The sequence below is a fragment of the Octopus bimaculoides genome, chromosome 6 (assembly GCF_046866305.1).
Source record: "Octopus bimaculoides isolate indiv1 chromosome 6, ASM4686630v1, whole genome shotgun sequence".
NCBI classification, from domain to species: Eukaryota; Metazoa; Mollusca; class Cephalopoda; order Octopoda; family Octopodidae; genus Octopus; species Octopus bimaculoides.
This window is the reverse complement of record NC_142933.1, coordinates 42,517,773-42,542,683: the sequence shown is the minus strand read 5'-3', so window position 1 is coordinate 42,542,683 and position 24,911 is coordinate 42,517,773. Positions and strand designations below refer to the sequence as shown.

At 38.3% G+C, this 24,911-nt stretch overlaps 1 long non-coding RNA gene across 1 annotated transcript in view; it reads left to right on the top strand.

Moving 5' to 3' along the window:
• The window catches only part of LOC149135039 (uncharacterized), a 65,317-nt gene extending 55,151 nt beyond the window's left edge, over positions 1–10,166 (top strand). The window contains exon 3 of the long non-coding RNA XR_016242243.1: positions 9,797–10,166. This is a non-coding gene — a long non-coding RNA (uncharacterized LOC149135039). The remainder of the gene's footprint in view (positions 1–9,796) is intronic.
• Positions 10,167–24,911: the final 14,745 nt, after the last annotated feature.

The following is a 24,911-nucleotide window of genomic DNA, read 5'->3' as shown; positions in this document are numbered from 1 at the left end:
TGCGTTCTGAGTTCAAATTCTGCCGAGGTCGACTTTGTCTTTCATTCTTTCGGGGTCGATAAAATAAGTACCAGTTGAATACTTAGGTCGATGTAATCGACTTATCCCTTCCCCCGAAATTGTGGCCCTTGTGGCAAAATTTGAAATTATTATTATTAAGGCGGTGAGCTGGCAGAATCGTTAGCACGCTGGACGAAAAGCTTAGCGGTATTTCGTCCGTCTTACGTTCTGCGTTCAAATTCCGCCGTGGTCGACTTTGCCTTTAATCCTCTCGAGATCGATAAATTAAGTACCAGTCAAGTACTAGGGTCGATGTAATCGACTAGTCCCCTCCCGCCAAATTTCTGGCCTTGTGCCTTTAGTAGAAAAGATTATCATTATTATGAAAGTAGCAAGATGGCAGGATTATTGTAGACCATTATGTCAAACGCGGTTACAATGAATCACAATTAGAGGAAATAGCAAATGACATAGCTAAGATTAGCAAAGTAAGTCAAACCTTCACGCATAATTTTAGCAAACACAGTACAATATGTGACAGAATTCCTTTGGTGATTAACTGGCACCGAAATTTCGCTGGCATTTCAAAATTGTTGCATGAAAGTTACCAGCATGTTGCGGAAAATATCCTCGTTTCAAACAAATATTTCCTCAGCCACCTATTGTAGCTTTTAGACGGAATAGAAATATAAAAGAACTATTAACCTTTACTTTTGATTCCAAGAAAACTAACATTGGAATATCTGCACGCTGTACCTTGAAAAACAGCCGCAAGAGAAGTAAGCCCTGTTCATTGTGCAACAACATGAGTCAAGTGTATTCCATCAGGAATCGTAACAGAAATGTTAAGATTTATAAAGAAGGTGGGACATGTAGGTAGAGATTCCCCTTTCGTGTACGCGACAGAATGCACGAAAGACAACTTGATTTATGTTGGTTGTATAACAGAACAAAAGATTCAATGGGCACAGATATGAATGACGTCAGGCACAATAACGGTAGTTCGGCAGAACTTGGCGAACATTTTACGTCAAACGGCTGCAATTTTGAAAAAGACTTGTAGGTGCATATTCTCAAAAAATATTCTGAATCTGCTACGCTTTCAGTACTTAAAATGCATGAGGAGAAATGTGTTTGCGGGTTATTACCATCACGCCCTGGAGGAATGAATAAAATGACAGAATTTTATTAAATTTACACAGACTTATTTATTTCTTTACTGCCCACAAGGGGCTACACACAGAGGGGACAAACAAGGACAGGTAAACGGATTAAGGCGATTATATCGACCCAGTGGGTAACTGGTACTTATTTAATCGACCCCGAAAGGATGAAAGGCAAAGTAGACCTCGGCGGAATTTGAACTCAGAGCGTAGCGGCATGTTTATTAAATATTATTTTTCGTTTTCTTTTTTTCCTGTTTTTTTTTTCTTTCTTTTTGCCAGTTGTAAAACTGAACTTTGAAGACTAATGATGTCATTCCATCAACGCGTGGATGTTGATTGCTCTCGTTCATGTCTGGATTTGAGTTTCTATAATTTTGAATTTTTATAACTTTCCATTTTGAACTCGACAAAGACAGGCTTGCTGCCGAAATATCCTTCAACCAATAAAATATCTATTGTAATCGCATGGCACTATTCGTATTGTTACTTTTGTGAAGTTACGTCAATCCTTTTAAAATATTATCATAATAATAATAATAATGATAATAATTATTATCATTATTATTATTAGGGTTATTATTAGGACGGCGAGCTGGCAGAATCGTTAGCGCCAGACAGCTTGCTTAGTGGCATTTCGTCCGTCTTACGCCCTGAATTCATATTCCGCCGAGGTCGATTTTTACCTTTCATCCTTTCGAGATCGATAAAATAAATAGCAGTTGAGGTTGATGTAATTAACTTACCCCTCCCTCGAACTTGCTGGCTGCGTGCCAAATTATGAAACCATTATTATCGGCTGAATCCATCACGAGGATTGCTCTATGACCCTTTTTTTAACACGTCAGGGCAGGCGGTGCTCCTATGTCTAGTGCCTATGGCGAAAGAGATCGTGTGGTGGACAAGGCTGAAAAGATTGAGGAAAGACACCCTTCCTTCTTCGGTTAAGCTATCATCATCTTTTTAAGGTTGTACTTGGAAAGTAAAAATGAGGACGGAGAGGAAAGTGTCACCTTCCTGTGAATTTGTGAAAAGACGGGTGACTGTAACAAAAACGGTTCGAGTTAATGACCCTACGCTAAGTATGCGCCTGTAGATTGGAGAGTATGCAAGAAGGCTCGTGCCTTTGGTGGTCAGGGTAATCTTGGATTTGTAGAGTTCCTTGACTGGTCCTATCTGGAGTTTCTCTTGTATCAGGAGGACTGCACAATTCATGTTATCACATAAGTATGTGATACACTATGTAAACTTCTTTCGCATTTCACTGTCTTTTCCATTTCTTCCTTCTCATCTTTTATGGAAATCTCCTCACAAGTTATGTGATGTCCCCTTCTTCATGTCCCTCTGACTAATCAAAGAACTTCTTCTTTTCCCAACTAGTTTTCCCACGGACCGCTTTTAATATGCTCATATATATATATATATATATATATATACACACACAGTCTGTTAAAGTCTGTCATACCGGCCATGACGAAGGGAAATAGCCCTGAAACTCGAGTCGCCTTTATATATATATATATTTATATTTATATATTTGATCCTTTATATTGAACACTCAATATTTCATCTACATTCAATACTTTCTTTCATGGTGCCATCCATTTTTATTTTATATTGTATATTATAATATATTGTATATTCCATATTCTATACCCCACATTAGTTCTGCAGGAATATAAATAAAACATAAAAAACAGACAGTGTTGGAACTCTTTTAAGCAAAATAATATATATATATATATATATATATGAAATTTTGAATTTAGTTCACGGACCCCCAGTACTACCTTTGCGGACCGCCAGGGATCCGCGGACCACAGGTTGGGAACCACTGTTCTACAACAACAAAGCTGCGACGTAGTAGAATCGCTAGCATACCGGATAAAATGCTTTACATGCCCCACCCCATCCACACCTGTGTGTGTTTGTGTAACAGCCTACTAACAACTCTACGTGTGTATATATAAATGGTTTCTTTCTGGCTTTACGTTCTGTGTTAAAATTCTACCGAAGTTGACTTTGCCTTTCATCTTTTCGGGGTCAATAAAATAAGTACTGGGGGTCGATGTAATCGACTAACCCCATCCTCCAAATTCTAGGCCTTCAGTATAAAAGATTATTATTATTTTATTGTGTCTGGGGAGAGTTATTCTCTTTTATTGCCTTATTATTTAACACACTCAACAGTTCGATTTTCACTCATTTACTTTTTTTTTTTTTTTCTGAAATTTTCGTTGTGTCTTGCGACCTTTTCAGTAGTCGTTGACTGTCCGTTATCAGAGCTGCGTTCTTTTAGTTTGTTTGTGCGCATGTGTACGTCAGTGTGCATGTGTAAAACAGCTATGTGTGCATGCATGCATGCATATGCATGTATGTATGCGCGTGTGTATGTATGTATTCTGCATATTCATGTGTTTGTGTGTTCATGTTTGTGTGTTTGTATGTGTACCTCTGTCTCCTTGTGTGTGCATGTTTGAGTGTATGAGTTTGTGTGACTATGTACGTGTGTCTTATGTATGGAGGTGTGTCTCCATATGTGTCCTTGTGTGCGTGTGTATATAGTCATGTTTCGGTCTTCATTTGTGAATGTGTGTGCTTGTCTGTCCGTATTACCTATGTACCTGTCCATTTACCCCCACCCCATCCACATGTGTGTGTGTGTTTGTGTGTCTGTATAACAGCCTACTAACAACTCTACGTGTGTATATATAAACTGTGGGTATTGGGGGAATGACTACCTTCTACGTATATTTCCTATTTAGTACTGGAGATGTTTCATTTATGAGGACATACTCCTGTATTTGTCTCAGTGTTGGGTCCTTCGGGTGCTTGGATAAAATGTGGGTGTCAAATTGACCCAGGGTGCCTCCATGTTGGTCTTTGACATGGTGGTAGAGTATGGAGGACTGTATTTAGTCGTCATAAAGGATTATCATAACTGTTCTTGACAATGTATAAAGGACTGCGTAATACAGTTGTTCCTTTTCTGAAGATTCGAGGAAAATTTGCTTGCTATTTCTAGCATGTTGGTCATCCGTTTCAGACGCTCGCTTGTTGACTTTGTGTAAATGTAGTTACACAAAGACCTGTCAGTTTGGAGTTAGTTAACGGGGGTTATCTCCCTTAAACCAATAATCCTCGCGCACTTTTGGACAGTTACACGGGATAGTGTAGCCAAATGTAGGCGTTAGATCTGTTACAAAACAACATCCAAATTCCATCATACCACAGAATGCCGTCTTTAAAAGGTTGACCCTTTTAAACCTCAGTAATGTGACCGGGTTCCCTCCTCATAGAGAAATGATGCGATGGTTTTGATTGGAATACCGCCGATCCGTGCTACGTCAACGTCACCACCATCACCACCCACAACAACACCAAGCCGAATCTACGACGCAGTTTGCTGCTACATTGCATAAACCACTTATGTTTTGGTGAAGGGCGTTGACAGTTTGGTTTTATTTTGACAGCTTGTCCAGCACGCGGTTATTTTTCTTTACTTCTGTTGCTTCAACGTTCTGTGGTCTGTATGTGAACTTTTATGTAAAGTGTGTGTGTGTGCGCGTGTGTTAAGTCTCTGTGTATATGTGTGCTTTTGCGCAATTGTAGACATAGTGAAGTCAGTAATTAGTATATTTAATACAATGAGTATTAAAAAGTTAATTAGAGATATTTAAGTGGTGAAGAAAAAATATTAATCATTGACATTGTTTTCACTATTTCAACAAGCACGGGAGACAATTCTGAGCTAGCTTTAGCATTATTAGATCTCGTCAACAAACTATAGACTTCAAATTTATAATAATGTACACTGCTTGGTATAGAAATATAAAAAAAATGTTTACTGGATAAATTATTCAGAGAACCATCAGCATGAAAATAAAACTATAATCAATTTAGAGTTAATATAGTCAACGAAAGGCGTATAAAAAAAATTAGAAAAAACAAAACAGTATTAGTCAATGACCAAGGATCTTTTTTAAAACGGGGGCCACATTTTTCATTAATGTTTTACGTAGTGCTTTTGGTACCGAAAGACTTTCAAACTTAGTATACTTATCTATTTTGTGTTATAGAACAGAAAAATATTTTTGTATTCGAATTTATTTCATGTAAAAAATTGTCTTATTTCGATAATTTCAACCAATCACTGACGTCCATTCAGCCGATATAATTAAGTGCCGACTACATAAACAAACGATTCTTCGTTTTATTTGCTTTTTTCATTTTAAATTTGCTTTAACCCTAACCCTAACTCTAACCCTAGGGTTAGGGTTAGGGTTAATTGTTTCAGAATCGTTTGTTTATGTAGTCGGCACTTAATGTATATCGGCTGAATGGACGTCAGTGATTGGTTGAAATTACAGAAATACGACAACTTTAACATGGAATAATTTATGGATTTCTTTTTTTAAAAAGAAGACTAAGAGAAAAAGATGTTTTATATGACACATTCTACCAGTGTTCCAAGTTTCAAAGTGTTTCGTTAATGAAAAGTGTGGCCCCCGTTTTAAAAAAGATCCATGACCAATATTATTTTGAGTGTATTGGTCAGAAGTTTGCTTCTAAATCATCTAGTTCTGGATTCAGTCCCACTGTGTAGAACCTCGGGCAAATGTCTTTTACTATAGTCCTGTACCCACCAAAGCCCTATGGGTGGATTTTTAAGGATGGATATTGAAAGAAGCCCGTCATATATGTGTATGTGTGCGTGTCTGTGTGTCCGTCCATTACCGCTTGACAACCAGTTTCTCTTTGTTTAAATCAGCAGTTGTCAAAAAAGATCGATATAGTGAGTACCAGGCTTAAAAAGAAATAAGCACTTGGGTCAATTTGTTCGACTAAACCCCTCAAGGTGATATTCTAGCATGGCTGTAGTCCAATGACTAAAACAAAAGATGAAAGATCACATGTTGAAATTGCAGAAATAAAGGGAAATAATTTTGATTGGAAAAACTGTGATATTAGATACAATGTCACATAACTATAGAGTAAATTGGAAAATGGAGATGTAACTAAACGGCACATATTTGGTGTATCAGCTCTTTTACAAACCGTTACTCAACAAGAGGCCTTTTGCATTCACTAACTACTCAACTTGGAGGTAGAATTGGAGGTTCTGTTTGTTCAGTGAAGGAAACTGAAGAAGCAGTTATGTCCCTTGGTCGTACAAAACTATGTTTAATGTAGTAACAAGTGATCTCGTGGCATTTTGGTCAGTTGTTCACCTGACAACATGTCCTAATTCTAACCATTCATATATATTTTATTTTAGGTTAGTAGACAGACACAATGTACTGCTTATTAAATTATTATCCTCATCATAAATAAGTGTTGACACTAACTAGTACTAGTTATTTGTGTGTGGGGGTGTACTTGTCTCTCCTTATTACCCATGTACCTATCTATCTGTTTATCTACATATCCTACATACATACACACACACGTGTGTGTTTGTTATCTATATAATAGCCTACTAACAACTGTGTATATATAAACTGTGCATATTGGGATATGACTACCTTCTATGTATATTACCTATTTAGTACTGGAGATGTTTCATTTATGAGGACGTACTTCTGTATTTGTTTGAGTGTTGGGTCCTTCGGGTGCTTGGATAAAATGCTGACATCAAGTTGACCCAAGGTGTCTCCATGGTCTTTGACATGGTGGTAGAGTATGGAGGACTGTTTTTAGTCGTCATAAAGAATTATCATAATTGTTCTTGACAATGTATAAAGGACTGTGTAATACAGTAGCTCCTTTTCTGAAGATGATGGGATGTAATTTGAGGAAAATTTGCTTGCTATTTCTAGCATGTTGGTCAACCGTTTCAGATGCTTGCTCGTTGACCTAAGTGGTGAAGAAAAAATATTAATCATTGACATTGTTTTACCTCTTTCAACAAGCATGGGAGGCAATTCTGAGCCAGCTTTTAGTACTATTAGATCTCGTCAACAAACCATAGACTTCAAATTTATAATAATGTACAGTGCTTGGTAGAGAAATATAAAAAAATGTTTACTGGATAAATTATTCTGAGAACCACTATCATGAAAATAAAACGATTATTAATTTAGAGTTAATATTCAACGAAAGGAGTATAAAAAAAAATTAGAAAAAACAAAACAGTATTAGTTAATGATCAATATTCTTTTCTTTATACACGTTACGTACTTGTATCAATGCAGCCTTCTCTCTTGCACACTACTTCTGATTCCTTATATCCAATTTTTCTCACAGCTCATTTGTATTCCTATCATTCATGCACACTAGTATTACACATCCAGCAGAGCAAACTTACTTCATTCCTTTCTAGTTTTCTTAAATCTTCGGCTTTCAAAGCTCATGTCTTACTGCCATGCAACATTGTGTTAAATATTTTTGTTTCAAATTTTGGCAGAAGGCCAGCAACTTCAGGGGAGTTGGAAGTCGATTACATCGACCCCACTGCTCAAATCATACTTATTTTATTGACCTCAATAGGATGAAAGGCAAAGTTGGCCTTGGCGGAATTTGAACTCAGAATGTTGCATTAAATATATTGATATTAAATTAGTGTTTTGACCTACTTTGCCAAAGAGTCAGAGGTTATATCTTCTCATCAATGCTGTTCATTGTATTAAATATGTAAACAACTAAATAACTGTTATGGGCTACTGAACAAAGGGTTGAAGGTTATGTCTTATCAGTAGTGTTATTAAAATAACTTTCAATGATCCAGTCTACCAAGTAATAAATAGCTTCTTTAGAGGAGTTAAGATGACTTCTGTAAGTAGGAAAAGACAATAATAATAATAATGATGATAATAATAATAATGTTTCTAATTTAGCAAAAGACTAGTAATTTGAATGGAGTTTAGTTGACTACATCAACCCAGTTCTTGACTTGGTATTATATTTTATCAACCCTAGAGTAAAGTTGATCTTGGTATGATTTGAACTCATAATGTAGATAGCTCTCTGCTTAACACCTTGGTTAAAATCTTGAACTTTGTAATAAGCAGAGTTAGGAACCAAAAATTATCAATGTGATTTCTTCTGTCTTGGTCCTTTCTCAACTGTGCCACTACTCTTCAATTCACAGAAATGGGAATTCTCTCATTCTGCTGCTAGTTGTAGACATCTACCAAGAGGTTGCCACGCATGTCTGGTATATAGATATAAAGCTTGTTGGACAGACCATTCAAACCAAGAAATTTGCTTCTGATACAGCTCGTCATTACTTCCTATATTTCAGTGCCTGTCTCAGCCTTTTTCCACACTTCTCCTTCAGTACCTAGAGTTGCTGAAGGCCATTTTGCTATCTCCCTCCATTCGTCCTGAACATTCAAGCTAAGTGCCACTGAAAAGCAGCAAATATTGCTTAAAATCAAATAGCATGCACTCATCATAGTCTGCTAAATATCAAATTGTAGCTTTCTTGTCAGTTTTCCCCCTCACCACCAGGGCTCATCAAATAACTTCCATTCCTTCATCATCATCATCATCACCATCATATGTCTGTCTTCTATGCTAGCATGGAATGTACACTTAGATCTGACAAAACAACCTTCATATTTTGTTTTGAAGAAATTGTCAAGGGCCAGTCTTGCCACCAGCATGTCAGTCATGATGCCTTTTCTGAGCACCTATTTTTGGTTTCTAATTAGGTGTCCCTTTAGTCTAGTTTTTTCTATCACTAATTTATTACAAAACCTTATTGATTCTATTCTTTTGCCATTCTCAATGTGAACCATAATTAACTAATTTGCTAATCTGGTCTTTGTAACCTGATTTGGTTTGTCCATGTCGACATTTTCACATTCCCGATATCCAGTCAGACAGTTGGAAATATCTGAGAAGGTTTGCCAGGTTTACCCTTCTATCAAATGTGCATACAAAATGGCAATCCAGTCACCCACTAGCTATGGAGAGTGTGATGTTCCTAGGAAGACCCCCAGATGCCTGAAGAAACTCAGTTACTCTGCTTCTGCTTAGACATAGATGGCTATTAACCTGACGGTATGGCCTTTGCTGCTGGACATAGCCAGTATCAACAATTTACTTTCTTGCTCCAGAGAAATGATCTGTATCATGAGATCTAGATCTTTCTAAAACCTCAAGCTTTCTGATCCCAGATGACTTGAAGACGCATATACTTCATAGCTGTTAAAGACTTTGTGCCTCAGAAATTCTGGTCTCACTATGGCCACTACATCTATATCTAGTGATCTGAGGATGTCAAGAAAATGGTCTTGATTCATAGGCAACTCTTTGTATTCACATATATTCATACTGTCTATTCTGAGTAAGTTGGATAAAAAGGGGAAAAGTGAGAAAGACTACTTAAAAGGACAGGTATTCCCTCCTTCCAGCTAGTTGTGGGTGTTTCCATGAGTAACTCATTGTAGAGTTATTTGTTAATATTCCTTTAGAAATCTCCCATTCCAATGGGATATTTAGTTTTTTTAAAGGCTGCATGCGTTTTGTGTTGTTTTGATGATTTTATGTGTCGTAATATTTGTTGGTGTGATGTAGTCATCATGTGTGGCGTTTGTATATTGATGTAAGTGGTTCATTAATTTTTTTATTGTTGTTTGTATCTGTGGTCATGTAGTTAATTCTTTTTCTTTTTGTTCATGTTGCAGGTACTGTTCTTGTTGTTGCTGCTATAAATTAGATTGTTTGTGCTTGTTGTGGTGTTTGCAGTGTTAGTGGCATCAAAAGGTGGTGGTGGTGGTGATAATGATGGCGTTCATAGTACTGATGTCATTGTAAAGATGATACTGGTGTATCATTTTTTTAAATGCATCCCTCCCTTTCCTGACTGCTATTAGTCATTGCTATGATGGTGGTGCTATGTAGTGGGAGGTTTTGACTATGATTACCTCCAACTCTCCCCTGTTGCTGGCCGGTTGGCAAGGATGTAAACATGAATTCTATTTTGGAAGTTCTTTTGCCTTGCTTGAAAATTTTCTTTTCAAAATTTTGCCTCACAGGGTGAGTAACAAAAGGTAATTCACCAGTTCTTGATAATCCTGGTTGATTTAACAAGAAGATAATAAAATTAACAAGCATAACTGCCTGGAAAGGAAAACAAAGCACTAATTTACAGCACTACTAAAATACATTCAACTGCCTATCTAAAAAAACCCCATCTTTTATCTTTTATTTGTTTCAGTCATTGAACTGTCGCCATGCTGGGGCACCATATAGAAGGGTTTTACTTGAACAAATTGACCCCCATACTCATTTTTTAAAGCCTGATACTTATTCTATTGGTCTCTTTTGCTGAACTGCTAAGTTGTGAGAACAGCACTGGTTATTAAGCAGTGGGGAGGGAGGGGGGAACATACAGCTATATACATATATTTTCTTTTCCAATTGTGGTGGTCAAATATCTCCTCAATGGCAAGACACCTATTTCTAACCTGCTGTTATACTTTAACCTCTCAACTGGCACAAAGCCACCTCCCTCAGTATAAAACCCACTTCCCAGTTGTAAATTACTTGGTGGCTCCCACTGGTTGTGGAGCCAGGTAAAAAGCTATGCTGCTGGTGCCACATTAAAAGCACCCAATACACTCTGTAGAAATCATGCCAAAGCAGACAATGGAGTTTGGTGCAGTTCCCTGGGTTGTCAGCTCCTGTCAAACTGTCCAATCCATGCCAGCATGGAAAATTGATATTAAATGATGGTGATGCACACACACATTTCAGTTGCCATCTAACAAATCCACTCACAAGGCTTAGGTTGACCTGGGGCTATATAATATGTGACGCTTGCCTAAAGTGCCATGTAGTGAAACTGAACCCAGAACCTGGTGGTTGAGAGGTAAACTTCTTACCACACAGCCATGTTCTGTGCTTATAAAAACAAAAAGGCTAAAAAAAAAAAAAAAAAAAAAAAATTCATTTGCTTTGATATTTTAGAATATTTGATAACCTGAAGTATAAATAAATGTAAAAGGAGGAGTGTAGCTGTAAAATGAGGAATATTCATGAGATTAGTTTCATTAATTAGTGTAACATGATAACAGCTTAATGAAAGAAAATTCTGTAGCGATGAGAGGTTGGTATAATGGAACTTTATTGCAGGAAAAGGATGCAAAATAATTTACATTCATTCATTAAGTAAATTAGGTAAATGGAATAAATTTCCTCTTATCTGTAATTTTACCTTGTTTTCTGCAAAATAAAAAACAGCAACAAATAAAGTAAATTTTTTCCATTTTACAATTATCTTAAAACATTATAGATTTATTGAGTTCATGGTTAACAACTTAAATGTGAAGCAATCTAATGCATTAAATAAATTCCTTCTTTACCATAGAATAAGTATCAGGCTTAAAAATAAGTACTTGGGTCAAGGCAGTGTCCCAGCATGGCCCCAGTCAAATGACTGAAGTAAATTAAAGGTAAAGGGTAAAAGTTAATATTCCCTAACTGGTTTCAGTCATTGAATTCTGACCATAATGAGGCAGCACTTTTAGGGATTTTTGTTGATATATAGGTGCAGGCATGACCATGTGGATAAGAATTTCACTTTACAACCATGTGGTTTCAGGTTCAGTCCTACTGTGTGGCACCTTGGACAAGTGCCTTCTACTACAGCCTTGGGCTAGCCAATACCTGTGAGTGAATTTAGTAGATGGAAACTGTGTGCAAGTCCAGTGTGTGTGTGTGTGAGTTATATATATACATACATACACAGTCTGCCTAAAAATGTATACACACTTCAGGAAAAGAAAAAAATATTTTTATTCAGTGTTATCATAATTTGATAAAACATCGAAAGAGATATTTATATTTACAGAGATACTTACACAAGATGAATATGTTCACAGAAATTTCCTTTTCTGAAGTATGTATACATTTTTGTGGTAGACTCTGTGTGTGTGTGTGTGTGTGTGTGTGTGTGTGTGTATGTATGTATGGATCAAAACAGTTTGATTCAAATTCGTTGGTACTCTTGAGTTTCAAGTATCATTGCTGATGACTAGCATCATACTTGAAACTCAAGAGTACCAACGAATTTGAGTCAAACTGTTTTGATCCATACATGTAACTCCCAATAAATTGGTTGAGTGCCCTTCTTTCATTTGTCCACTCACTCGTATGTGTGTGTGTGTGTGTGTGTGTGTGTTTGTCAACCACACTTAACAACTTGTGTTGGCTTGTTTATATCCCTGTAACTTAATTGTTTGGCAAAAAGACTAATAGAATAAGTATTAGACTTCAAAACAGAAAAAAAACAACAAAAAAGCCCTGTAAGTGCTGGGCATGATTAGTTCTGCTAAAACCCTTCAAAGCATTATCCTCCCCAAAAGGCAGTAGTCCAATGACTGAAACAAATGAAATATAAACAATAAAAGATAAAGATATATTGACCTCAGAACTTAGTCTGATATATATTTTATCAGTCTCAAGGACACAAGGCAAAACTGAGCAAGCATACAGAGGACAAACATAACTAGGTATTTTTGTTCAATGCACCAATTTCTGAAATCCCATGCCAATGTACACAAACAACAATTTTTAAATAAAATTCATGATTAAGTTAATTATTTTTCCAAATATTAATCCCAACCTTAGAGATTAGCATTCCTCCATTCCCCAATTATTTGCATTTACACTTAAATTTGAATCTTTATTGTTATCAGATATGTTACTCTGGTAAAAGTGCCTGGCCTAGTGGTTAGGATATTGCACTCACGATCATTAGATCATGGGTTCGATTCCTGGATCAGGTAGTGCATTGTGTTCTTGAGCAAAACACTTCATTTCATGTTGTTTCAGAAATAAGGAGAGAAACAAGGAGAGACAAAATATGTGTAGTGGTCATCGATCTATCATTTCGAATATATATATACACACACACACACACACACACACACACACACACACACACACACACACACACACACACACATATATACACACACACACATAAATATATATACATATATATATATATATATATATATATATATATATGCACATATATATATATATATACACACACACTTAAATATATATACATATTAATTTGTGTTCGTGGGAAGAGCCATTTTAACGATGTGTCCTGCCCTAACTCTTTGAAACGCCGGTGTTTTAATGGTGGCACCTGATGAAGGATATGTTCTTTATGTGGCCTGCTTGTCTGTTGTACCTTGTTTATCATTTTGTCCATGTTCTTTTGCAACGTCATGTACCCAGATATGTATCTATATGTACATGTAGATGAAGGTACGTACATACATGGACATATATATGCATATACTCACATATTGTTTATATATATATATATATATATATATATATATGCACATATATATATACACACACACGCACATAAATATACATACATACATACATACATATATATATATATATATATATATATATATATATATATATATATACACACAGTGAATCATGTATAAGGATTTCGGTACTCACCTCTTTTATATATATATGTATATATAAATTTAAGGAATGGAGTGAACGCATGTTATAACTGCATACTTTATTCCGACATATGTTTCAAAGAATTACAATTTATGCGATCCATAGGAATTGTCGGTTAAAAATGTAAACTTCTCCTCAGGGAAATGTATGGGGATCATCTTAAACGCAAGACATTATGACCGGTCATAATGTCTTACGTTTAAGATGATCCCCATACATTTTCCTGAGAAGTTTACATTTTTAACATCGACGATTCCTATAGATTGCATAAATTGTAATTCCTCGAAACATATGTCGGAATAAAGTATGCAGTTATAACATGCGTTCACTCTATTCCTTAAATTTATATATACTTAAATACCCAAAATATCAAGGAGTTTCTGCCTCAAAAACAGGAATTACACCACAGTTATTTTGTGATCTTTGCTACCCTGGTTTCTATTAACCCATTTATTCTATCCGAATTATTATTAATATATATATATATACACACACACACACACACATATATTTCAGGTACACGACACTGCTTTTCCTCTTCCCAGGCTACAGGCCCACACCCCCAACACCCATACTGTTAGGATTGGCACTCTCAACGTCGGCACGCTGAAAGGTAGATCTGGTGAAATTGTTGAGATGCTTGAACGGAGATGCGTAGATATGTGCTGCATCCAGGAAGTAAGATGGAGAGGAGGTTCTGCAAGGTTCCTCACAGGCAAAGAACACAGGTACAAGATTTTCTGGGCAGGGAACACTGACGGGGTCGGGGGCGTAGGAATACTTCTAGCGGAGAAATGGGTGGATAAGGTAATCGAGGTCGTTAGAGTAAGTGACAGAGTACTTAAGATCAGACTAGTGCTTCATCATAGATTAGCTACTGTCATCTCAGCCTATGCACCTCAACCTGGGCTACCAGATGGTCTGAAAGACCAATTCTATGACACCCTCTTGCAAACTACCTCGTCGACGAGTGACAGGGACCTTCTCTTTGTGGCTGGAGACTTCAACGGTCATGTCGGACGTCGTGCTGGGGGCTTCCATGGCATACATGGAGGCTATGGCTTCGGTTCCCGCAACGAGGAGGGAACCAGACTGCTGGAGTTCTGTGATGCAACCAATCTTATGGTCTGCAATACCAACTTCAGGAAACCTGCCAGTCACCTAGTCACCTACCGCTCCGGCAGACACTCTAGCCAAATCGACTACATCCTCGCCAGAAATAGGGAAAGAGGGCGGCTTATAAATGCCAAAACCTACCCTGGCGAAGAATGTACCCCACAACATAGATTAGTAGTTAGCGACTTTGGGATCAAGGCAAAATGGGTGCCCAGAATTAGACAGGCTTGGAGAAGAAGGGTGTGGAAGCTTAAAGACCCTGCAAACGGACAGAGACTTAGAGACAAGTTACTTGAAGCATTTAACGAAATAGAAGGGGATATAGCATCATACAACGTGGAAGACAATTGGAGATTTCTGCGGGACAACCTGTTGAAAGCCACCGACCAGATTTGTGGGTGGTGTAAGGTCCCCTCCCAACCCAGAGTAACGTGGTGGTGGAACAAGGAGGTAGACAGGGCTATTAGACAAAAGAAACAAGCTTGGAAGGACTGGAAGAACGGTGGTAGCAGGGAATTGTACCAATGTGCCAGAAGGGAGGCTAGGCGACAGGTTTATTTAGCCAGAGGGGAAGCAGATAAGGAAAGATTTGCCAATGTTCTGCGCCGTGAGGACCAAAGACTCGAGGTATTTCGGGTTGCAAGACAGTGTAGGAGAGAGAATAGTGATGTTGTAGGAGAGAAATGTGTTCGCATGGATGATGGTACGCTTGCATTAAATGAGGATGCAAAGAAAGAGGTCTGGAGATGCCACTACGATAGATTGCTTAATAAAGAGAATGAATGGGAGAAAGAGAGCCTGCCTTATGTCGACCCAATAGAGGGACCAGCTATCCGAGTTGATAGTACCAGGGTAGATAAAGCAATTAAGAGTATGAAGACCGGGAAAGCCCCCGGCCCATCAGGAATCACTGCAGAGATGCTCAAAATATCTGGCAGTGTTGGCTATAGCCTAGTCACCCGTATTACGAACCAGGTGATACACGAAGGAGTCATACCCTATGACTGGTGTAGCAGCATCATAGTCAACTGCTACAAAGGTAAAGGGGACGCTTTAGATACAAATAATTATAGAGGCATCAAGCTGTTAGATCAGGTTATGAAAGTTACAGAGAGGGTCATAGCCCAACTAATTAGGGAGCGAATCAATTTAGATGAGATGCAGTTTGGGTTCGTGCCAGGTAAAAGCACTACTGATGCCTTATTTCTAGTGAGACAGTTGCAAGAGAAATACCTAGCCAAGGATAAACCTCTGTACCTGGCTTTCGTTGACATGGAGAAAGCCTTTGACAGGGTCCCCCGATCCCTTATCTGGTGGTCAATGAGGAAACTTGGGATAGAAGAATGGCTAGTGAGAGCTGTGCGAGCCATGTACAGAGATGCGGCCAGTAAGGTGAGGGTTGGAAATGAGTACAGCAATGAATTCCGGGTAGAGGTAGGGGTCCACCAAGGTTCCGTCCTCAGCCCCCTATTATTTACCATAGTCCTCCAGGCAATCACAGAGGAGTTCAAGACAGGTTGCCCCTGGGAGCTCCTCTATGCTGATGACCTTGCCCTAATTGCGGAGTCACTATCAGAACTAGAGGAGAAGTTTCAGGTGTGGAAGCAAGGTCTAGAATTGAAGGGCCTTAGAGTCAACCTAGCTAAAACCAAAATCCTAATAAGTAGGAAGGTAGATAAAACACAAACCCCTTCAGGTAGATGGCCCTGCTCAGTATGTAGAAAAGGAGTAGGTAGTAACTCTATAAGATGTACCCGGTGCAAGCTATGGACACATAAGAGGTGCAGCAACATCAAAGGCAGGTTAACTAGCAAGTTAGTTTTTGTTTGTGGCAGATGTTCAGGTGCAATAAAGACTGCAAACAAACAGGAAACAACTTCTATCTCATTCCAGGGTGAAAAACTAGAGGTAGTCGATAGCTTCCGCTATCTGGGCGACCAAGTTAGTAGTGGGGGTGGGTGCGCTGAAAGTGTAGCTGCTAGAATAAGAATAGCCTGGGCAAAGTTTAGAGAGCTCTTACCCCTGCTGGCGACAAAGGGACTCTCACTCAGAGTAAAAGGCAGACTGTATGACGCATGCGTACGAACAACCATGCTACATGGCAGTGAAACATGGGCTGTAACTGCTGAGGACATACGTAAGCTCGCAAGGAATGAAGCCAGTATGCTCCGTTGGATGTGTAATGTCAATGTGAATACCCGTCAGAGTGTAAGTATCTTGAGAGAAAAGCTGAACATTAGAAGCATCAGTTGTGGCGTGCAAGAGAGACGATTGCGCTGGTATGGACATGTGGTGAGAATGGAGGAGGATAGCTGCGTGAAAAAGTGCCACACCCTAACAGTTGAGGGAACTCGTGGAAGAGGTAGGCCCAGGAAGACCTGGGCTGAGGTGGTGAGGCAAGACCTTCGTACATTGGGCCTCACCGAGGCGATGACTACGGACCGAGACCTTTGGAAATGGGCTGTGCGTGAGAAGACCCGGCAAGCCAAGTAAGATCGTTGCCAGTGCCCCTGGACTGGTTCTTGTGCGGGTGGCACATGAGATGCACCATTTTGAGCGTGGCCGTTGCCAGTACCGCCTGACTGGCTCCTGTAGGATTTTCGAGCGAGATCGTTGCCAGTGCCCCTGGACTGGCTTGTGCGGGTGGCACATAAAAGACACCATTTCGAGCGTGGCCGTTTTCGTGCGGGTGACACGTAAAAGCACCCACTACACTCTCTGAGTGGTTGGCGTTAGGAAGGGCATCCAGCTGTAGAAACTCTGCCAAATCAGACTGGAGCCTGGTGTTGCCATCCGGTTTCACCAGTCCTCAGTCAAATCGTCCAACCCATGCTAGCATGGAAAGCGGACGTTAAACGATGATGATGATGATGATGATTGAGAGTAATAGAAATGAAACTAATAAATATATAAAGCTACATAATGAAAGTAATTGAAATTGAAACCATATAAAAGTGAAAATATTAATAGAGATGTATCATTTATGACTGTGATACACAAACAGTGTTAGAGATAAGAGATTGCTCTTGGTTCACATTAGGTTAGAAATAGAAAATTTTTTGGGGCCTTTGACACTACATGTAACCTAAGTAAGGCATGTGTAAAATTTATTGAAATCTGTTGGATAGTTCTCGAGTTTTAGTAATGCACACATACAGACACACACATTCTCAGTTTTATATATATATATATACAAGAATAAGGGCAGGGAATCGTCAATTAATAATAGAATTAATAATTAACAATTTTGCCAAGTAGTTCAGTATGAAAAAACCTTTATCGGTAAAACCATTTATCATCATAAATATACAGGGATTAGCATTGAGTTGCTTCTCCAACATACTGAAAATTTAGAAATAGCAGTCAAAGAACTACTGATTCTAAACTACAAATTTTTCTCTAAAACGGATGGCGATATTTATGGCATATATATATATATATATTTACTTGTTTCGGTCATTTGACTGTGGCCATGCTGGAGTACTGGCTTGACGGGATTTTTAGTCAAACAAATTGACCTCAGGACTTATTTTTTAAGCCTAGTACTTATTCTATCGATTTCTTTTGCCAAACTGCTAAGTTATGGGGATATAAACACAGTAACACCAGTTGTCAAGCAGTGATGGGAGAACAGACACACAAAGATATATACATACATGCATATATATATATAAACACATGACAGGCTTCTTTCAGTTTCCGTCTACCAAATCCACTCACAAGACTTTGGTTGGCCTGAGACTATAGTAGCAGACACTTGCCTAAAGTGTCACACAACAAGACTGAACCCAGAACCATGTGCATGAGAACATAGTTTTGCTGGAAGATGTACAGCCTCCCTCAAGCAACTCTGTCAATCATGGGCTTGTCAGCCATCTCTGTTGTCTTTATATAGGCTGCTGTATTGATCCTAAGACCTTGCAGGAAAAAGTGAGAAGCATGACTTGGCTCTCATTGTTCATTACCACTAAGATGATCACTGATGATGAAAACTTTGTGTCTATAACAATGGAGACTTCAGTGGGTCTGGTGCAGAGCCATTTGTTATTCCATCAGTTCACTTTTTGATCTTGGACAAAGTTGTCATCTGAGACAAACCAGAGCTTGTTGGGCTCCTCAGGGTACTTGAGTTTGCTCAACAAGTACTTTGACCAGATCACATGGTTCTCCTCGGTCAAATTGGTCAAGAATTGACCTCATATAACTTAGGATTTATACCAGCTATCTTTGTGCACCACATCTCTAATTGTTGACTCTGACATGGAAATGATTTTCTAGAATTCTTGTTGATGATTCTCTGGACATGATGGCTAAACTTGACTTTTCTGACAATGTCTGACAGTCGAGAATGCTTTTTGATTCTTTTGACTATGATCTTAAACACGAAGTACCTGGTGGTATTGAAGAAGGTTGAAATCTCAGAACCACTGTAGTTAGTGGCTGAGGTGGCAAGAACGGCATGCCTTTTCATTGTTTGTATAAGATTCAAAACTTTCATGTTGGGGCTGAAAAAGAGGATCTTCATTAAAATTTGTACTAATTATGGTTCTTATGAGTTTTGCTCTCAAATAGCCAAACCCCTGTATATATGCATGTGTACACACGCACACACACATGCCATGACTTCAACATTACCAAATCTTTGTTTCTGTGTGTGTGTGTGTGTGTGTGTATGTGTGTATACATATATGCATATAAACATACAAGCTTTAAGCTATTTCTATATATAATGATGTAAATCTGATTTTTTCTTCATTTCTGATTGTGTTTAATTAGATTTGGAAACAAATCACTATCAAATAAGTTAATGATATTGTAAAAACTAATTATTATAAAGAAAATTTCTCATCTTTGGTGTCTGATGCTCACCTTACACCCAGATAATAATCACCCCAGCATCTCATATATTTCTGACATTTAATCATTTAGATTGACTCTTTCAGATGACATTCACAAAAACACGAAATAACACACAATATTAAAATGCTAGAGCACTATACTTGCTAAGTGAAATGGTAAGGATGGCAAACTTAATGGTTTAGGTGGCTGTATAGGTAACTTGGTAGTTTAGTTAGCTTGGTAGACAACTACTTTTGGAATTAGATTTTTAAAAAGTTATATAATGTTTAGACCCAAAATACACTACAGCAAACAATTATTCTGAAAGTTTTACCAAGCTTACAGGTACATTAATGGTATTGATGTCACCTGTTTTGGAGGAATTATGAAAGCCATGGGCACTGACACTTCCATTTGAACAAACCAATAGTAAAATAATAAAAATCACACCAAACTTCTTTCAGCATTGAGTTCTCATTTTTCTATGGGTCTATGTGAGACTTAGAAATCCTACCATTCAGGGCTATTTCATCCAATTCTATCACCACTATGCCAGAATAGATTTAATTTGAATGAATCTGCATCCCGTTATAGATTTGTTGTAGTTTTATTTAGTCAGTTGAAAACCAAGTGACTCATTTGTAGTAAAGTTGGCAGCAATAGCAGAACACTGATAAATTTTAATATTTTGTTATTAGATTTAGGTCAATGCTGATCAGACATATGAAAGACATTCCAACCTTGGTCAACCTGTTGTTTCTATCTTTTTTTAAGATGGTAGGGTCTGATTTGCTGAGAATTTACCTGTTATTTTTAGCCAGTGGCAAGTTGGTCAAACCAGTAGAATAGAATATTACAGGTTTAACATTAATTTATGGCTTCCTGTTTCTAATTTAAAACTTCAGTGGTAGCAACTTGATAAAATATCCTATCCATTAAACCAGTGATCTTCAGACTGACAGATACTAGTGTCTCCAAGCCTATGTTAATATTAATGAAATTTTTTTATTCCTCCCCACTCTCACACATCCCCAGGCTGTGTAGTGAGAAGCTTGCTTCTCAATCATATGGCTTCAGGTTCAGTTCCACTGTATGGCACCTCGGGCAAGTGTCTTCCAAATAACCCTGGACCCACCAAAACTTTGTGAGGGGATTTAGTGGACAGAAACAGAAAGAAGCACATTGTGTGTGTTTGTGTGTGTCTCCACCACCACTTGACAACGACCACTCTTGGTCTTTTTACACCCCAACAACTTAGCAGTTTGACAAAAGAGGCCAACAGAATAAGTTAAATACCAGGCTTTAGAAAAAAAGTACTGGGGTCAATTTGTTTGACTAAACACTTCAAGGTGGTACCCCAGCATGGCTGCAATCCAATGATTGAAGCAACTAAAAGGTAAAAGGAAAATTAATGAGAGGAAAAACAGAATTTTCATCCATATAATTTTACTTCCTTTGTCAAGCTGTTTTATTAACCTTTGAATTCATGAGTACAATTTAGCAGGCGTGATTTTGTTTGACTATACCCCTGGAAGACACAAAAGTCGGTGACCACATGACTTTGTGATTACAGCTTGCTAAGTGGCAGAAACATTGCTATTTTCAGCTGTAAACACAAAACCATGTGGCTTTCTGGTTTTGTGTCTTCCAGGGGTATACTTTTTGTCTTTTTTTTTCATTGCTTTTGCAGATTTCCATGACTCTGTGCCGCCACATCCAATTCCATTATTATGAATTTGAATTGGGATCTTGGGTCATAATAAAGCCTTCATTAGCTAATTAGATGTTCTAGGATTCATCCACTCAGCATAAATATAAGAAACACTGTTGGCTCAGTTGAGCTCTTCCACTACCTCTTCATACTCTGCCATGCTGTGGTCCTATGACTTCACCATATTCCTAGCAGAGTGGCTAAACAGGTGCTATGCCTTGCCAAAGGGCAGCTCGTAATTATGCAGGGCATGGTTTTCACTCTGTGAGGTATTTACAAAATATCCGCATATCCAATCCAGGGGTGTAGTCAAATGAAACCATGCCCTCTAAAGTGTATTTGCAGATGTGAAAAGTTAGACATAGCAATTTGTTCACTCTTTTTTGACTCTCAGAAGTTCCCCATCCTTCTCTATGAGACATACTGCATTAGATGACTTCAGCTGATTGGCAAAGACTTACTGACCAACATACTACTGTTGTTGTTGTTGTTGGCACTCCGTCGCTTACGACGTCGAGGGTTCCAGTTGATCTGATCAACGGAACAGCTTGCTTGTGAAATTAACGTGCAAGTGGCTGAGCACTCCACAGACACATGTACCCTTAATGTAGTTCTCGGGGATATTCAGCATGACACAGTGTGACAAGGCTGACCCTTTGAATTACAGGCACAACAGAGACAGGAAGTAAAAGTAAGAGAAAGTTGTGGTGAAAGAGTACAGCAGGGTTCACCACCATGCCCTGCTGGAGCCTCGTGGAGCTTTTAGGTGTTTACGCTCAATAAACACTCACAGCACCCGGTCTGGGAATCTAAACCGCGATCCTATGACCGCAAGTCCGCTGCCCTAACCACTGGGCCATTGCGCCTCCACTGACCAACATACTACAACCACTGGCTAACAAACATTCTCTCTTTTCTACAATGGCCTAAGCTCCAACTGTATTGGACCTGAGGTCAGGTTCATCTTAGCAGTACTATAGGTCACCAGTATTTACTTATTGACAGCAAGCCACAGAATACATAGATCATAATTAGGCCCCTAGATCCATGGGAGTCCCTGAGAAACTGCCTAGTGTACCTATGCCTTAAGGTGGCACTGCCAGAGGAACACATGAGATACCTGTCTACCTTCTCATCATAACAATAACAATTGACCTTACACAAAACAAATCAGTTTTCAGTTAAAAATCAACTATGAGCACTTTTTTCTCTTATTTTTTTTTTTGGAATTGCAGAAATAAATCCCAGAAAAATATCAGGAGCTGTTTAGTCATTATTATTGCATATCTTCAAAATTTTACCTCATGGAAAGAAATCATACTACACCAAGTTTCCAGCCTACAACTTTCACTAACTTATTAGAGGAATAACTTACTTTATCCACTCCTCTCTCTTTTTATGTGTATTCCCCTTCGTTTTCTCCATTTGTTTCTTTTTTTCTTTCCTCCTCCTCACTCTTCTCTTTTCTCCTTGCTATATTTCCATTCTGTCATGTTGCATGTCCTTTTTTCTACTTTGAATGTCTTAATGTTAGTAGTTTTCTCACTTTTTTTTCTTTTTCTGTTTGTTTGTCCATCTCTCTCTCTCTTCCCCATTCTCTCCCTGTCTTTCTCTCTCTCTCACACACACACATACTCTCTCTATATATGTGTTGCTCACTTTGTTTAAAATGTAAACATCTGAGAGCTAAATTTTTATTTTTGCATGGTTGTTGTTTCTATTAAAGGGGGTGTGCATACAACTTAGAGGATCAGCTCAGACTTTTTATCTCTCCACAGGTCGATATAACAAGGGTCACTCAACCTGCTAGAAATAGCAACCAAATCTCCCTCATATCACACCTTCTTATATAAGGACAGGTAATATAGTTCTAGATAGCCTTAAAAAATAGGATAGCCATGATCTGAATGATCTTCATCATAAGTCTGTTTGTCCTTGGGTGAACAACAGTAGCACAATCATTAAAAATATACTGAAGTCGATCCAATCAAGGTGGAATGTTGGTCTGAATGATAGGACACCATATTAGATGTTTCATGGTATTTAGCTTTGTCTATGTTCTAGCCTCTTTTATATCTGTCCAGGGTCAATAATTAAGTGCCATGGGTAATATGCTGAGGGTTGATATCACTAATTGCGTGTAACCCACACTTACATGAAACCTGTCCTGTGTTTAGTCAAATGAAATCAATATTTTTAGAACTACAACTATTTGAAGTTATTAGAGTCAGAAAGTCTGGTCTGGTGCACCCATCCTCCTCCTACTTCTCTTTCTACAAACACACTTTCTCTCTCTCTCTCCCCATCTTACTGCTGGCCTTCCGTTATATTCTTTGCAAACCCATTGCTGTTGTTTTTAACATCCCAATCCTTCTTCCATTCTCTCAACTTTCATTCTTCTTTTTACTCTTATTTCTTGTATTTCCCTCTCTTCCCCATTGTTAAATAAGCTACCCCACCCCCACCAGTTAGCTATTTTCCATTTTTTTTCTCTATCCACTCCTGACCTCTTCCATCCTCTCTTGCTTTCTCTTTACCTGCATCTCTGTAATTCATTAGCAGCCTTCTCCTCCTCCTCTTTCATTCCCCCCCCCTCATTTCCTATTTTATCTTCTCTTCTTTCCACAACTTACCTTTCTCTTTTTCTCTCCTTTCCCAGCCAATCTATAGATTATTGATTTATTCCTTTAAACTGCCCACCCTCTTCATATCCTTTTGTTATATTGGAATTAATCATTCAGTACAGTTTCCACTATCAACTTTAGTAATTGCCCCTTTTTTGTGATCAACTTTAACAACTGTCCTAATTCTACCACTCAGTAGTTTCCACAATCAACCTTAATAACTACCCTACCTCTATCATTCTGTACAGTTTCCTATTTCTTTTTTGCCCACAAGGGGCTAAACATAGAGGGGACAAACAAGGACAGACAAAGGGATTAAGTCGATTACATCGACACCAGTGCGTAACTGGTACTTAATTTATCGACCCCCAAAAGGATGAAAGGCAAAGTCGATCTCGGTGGATTTTGAACTTAGAACGAAATATTGCTAAGCATTTCGCCTGGTGTGCAAACGTTTCTGCCAGCTCACTGCTTTGTTCTATACAGTTTCCACTGCCTTATCTCTATCCTTTCTACCATCAACCTTAGTAAGCTGTCTTCTTGTTATCACTAAGTACATTTTCCAACATCAACTTTAGTGACAAAGGAACAGGTAAAAGAGAGATAAGAAAGGAAAAGTGCTTAAGGTTTTAAAAGTTAAAAAAGCGCTTTAATCATCATCATCATTTAACTTCAGTATTAAAGTGGTGCAGATGGAGTTGTGAATTAAGAAGTTTGCTTCCACTTTTTTTCCATGCTTGCATGGGTTAGATGGAGTATTTGAGGCAGATTAGATGCCCTTCCTGTTGCTAACCATCACCTTTTTCCAAGTAAGGAGGTTGTATTACCCCATGGCCAGAGATGTTCTAACACAATATTGAAAATGAACAACACTGCTTGTATGACAGTAACATTCTTTTACAAATGCAATGTCATAACCTGGAGACACACACATAGATATACACAGATATGTAGGGCTTCTTTCAGTTTCAACTTATCAAATCCATTCACAAGGCTTTGGTT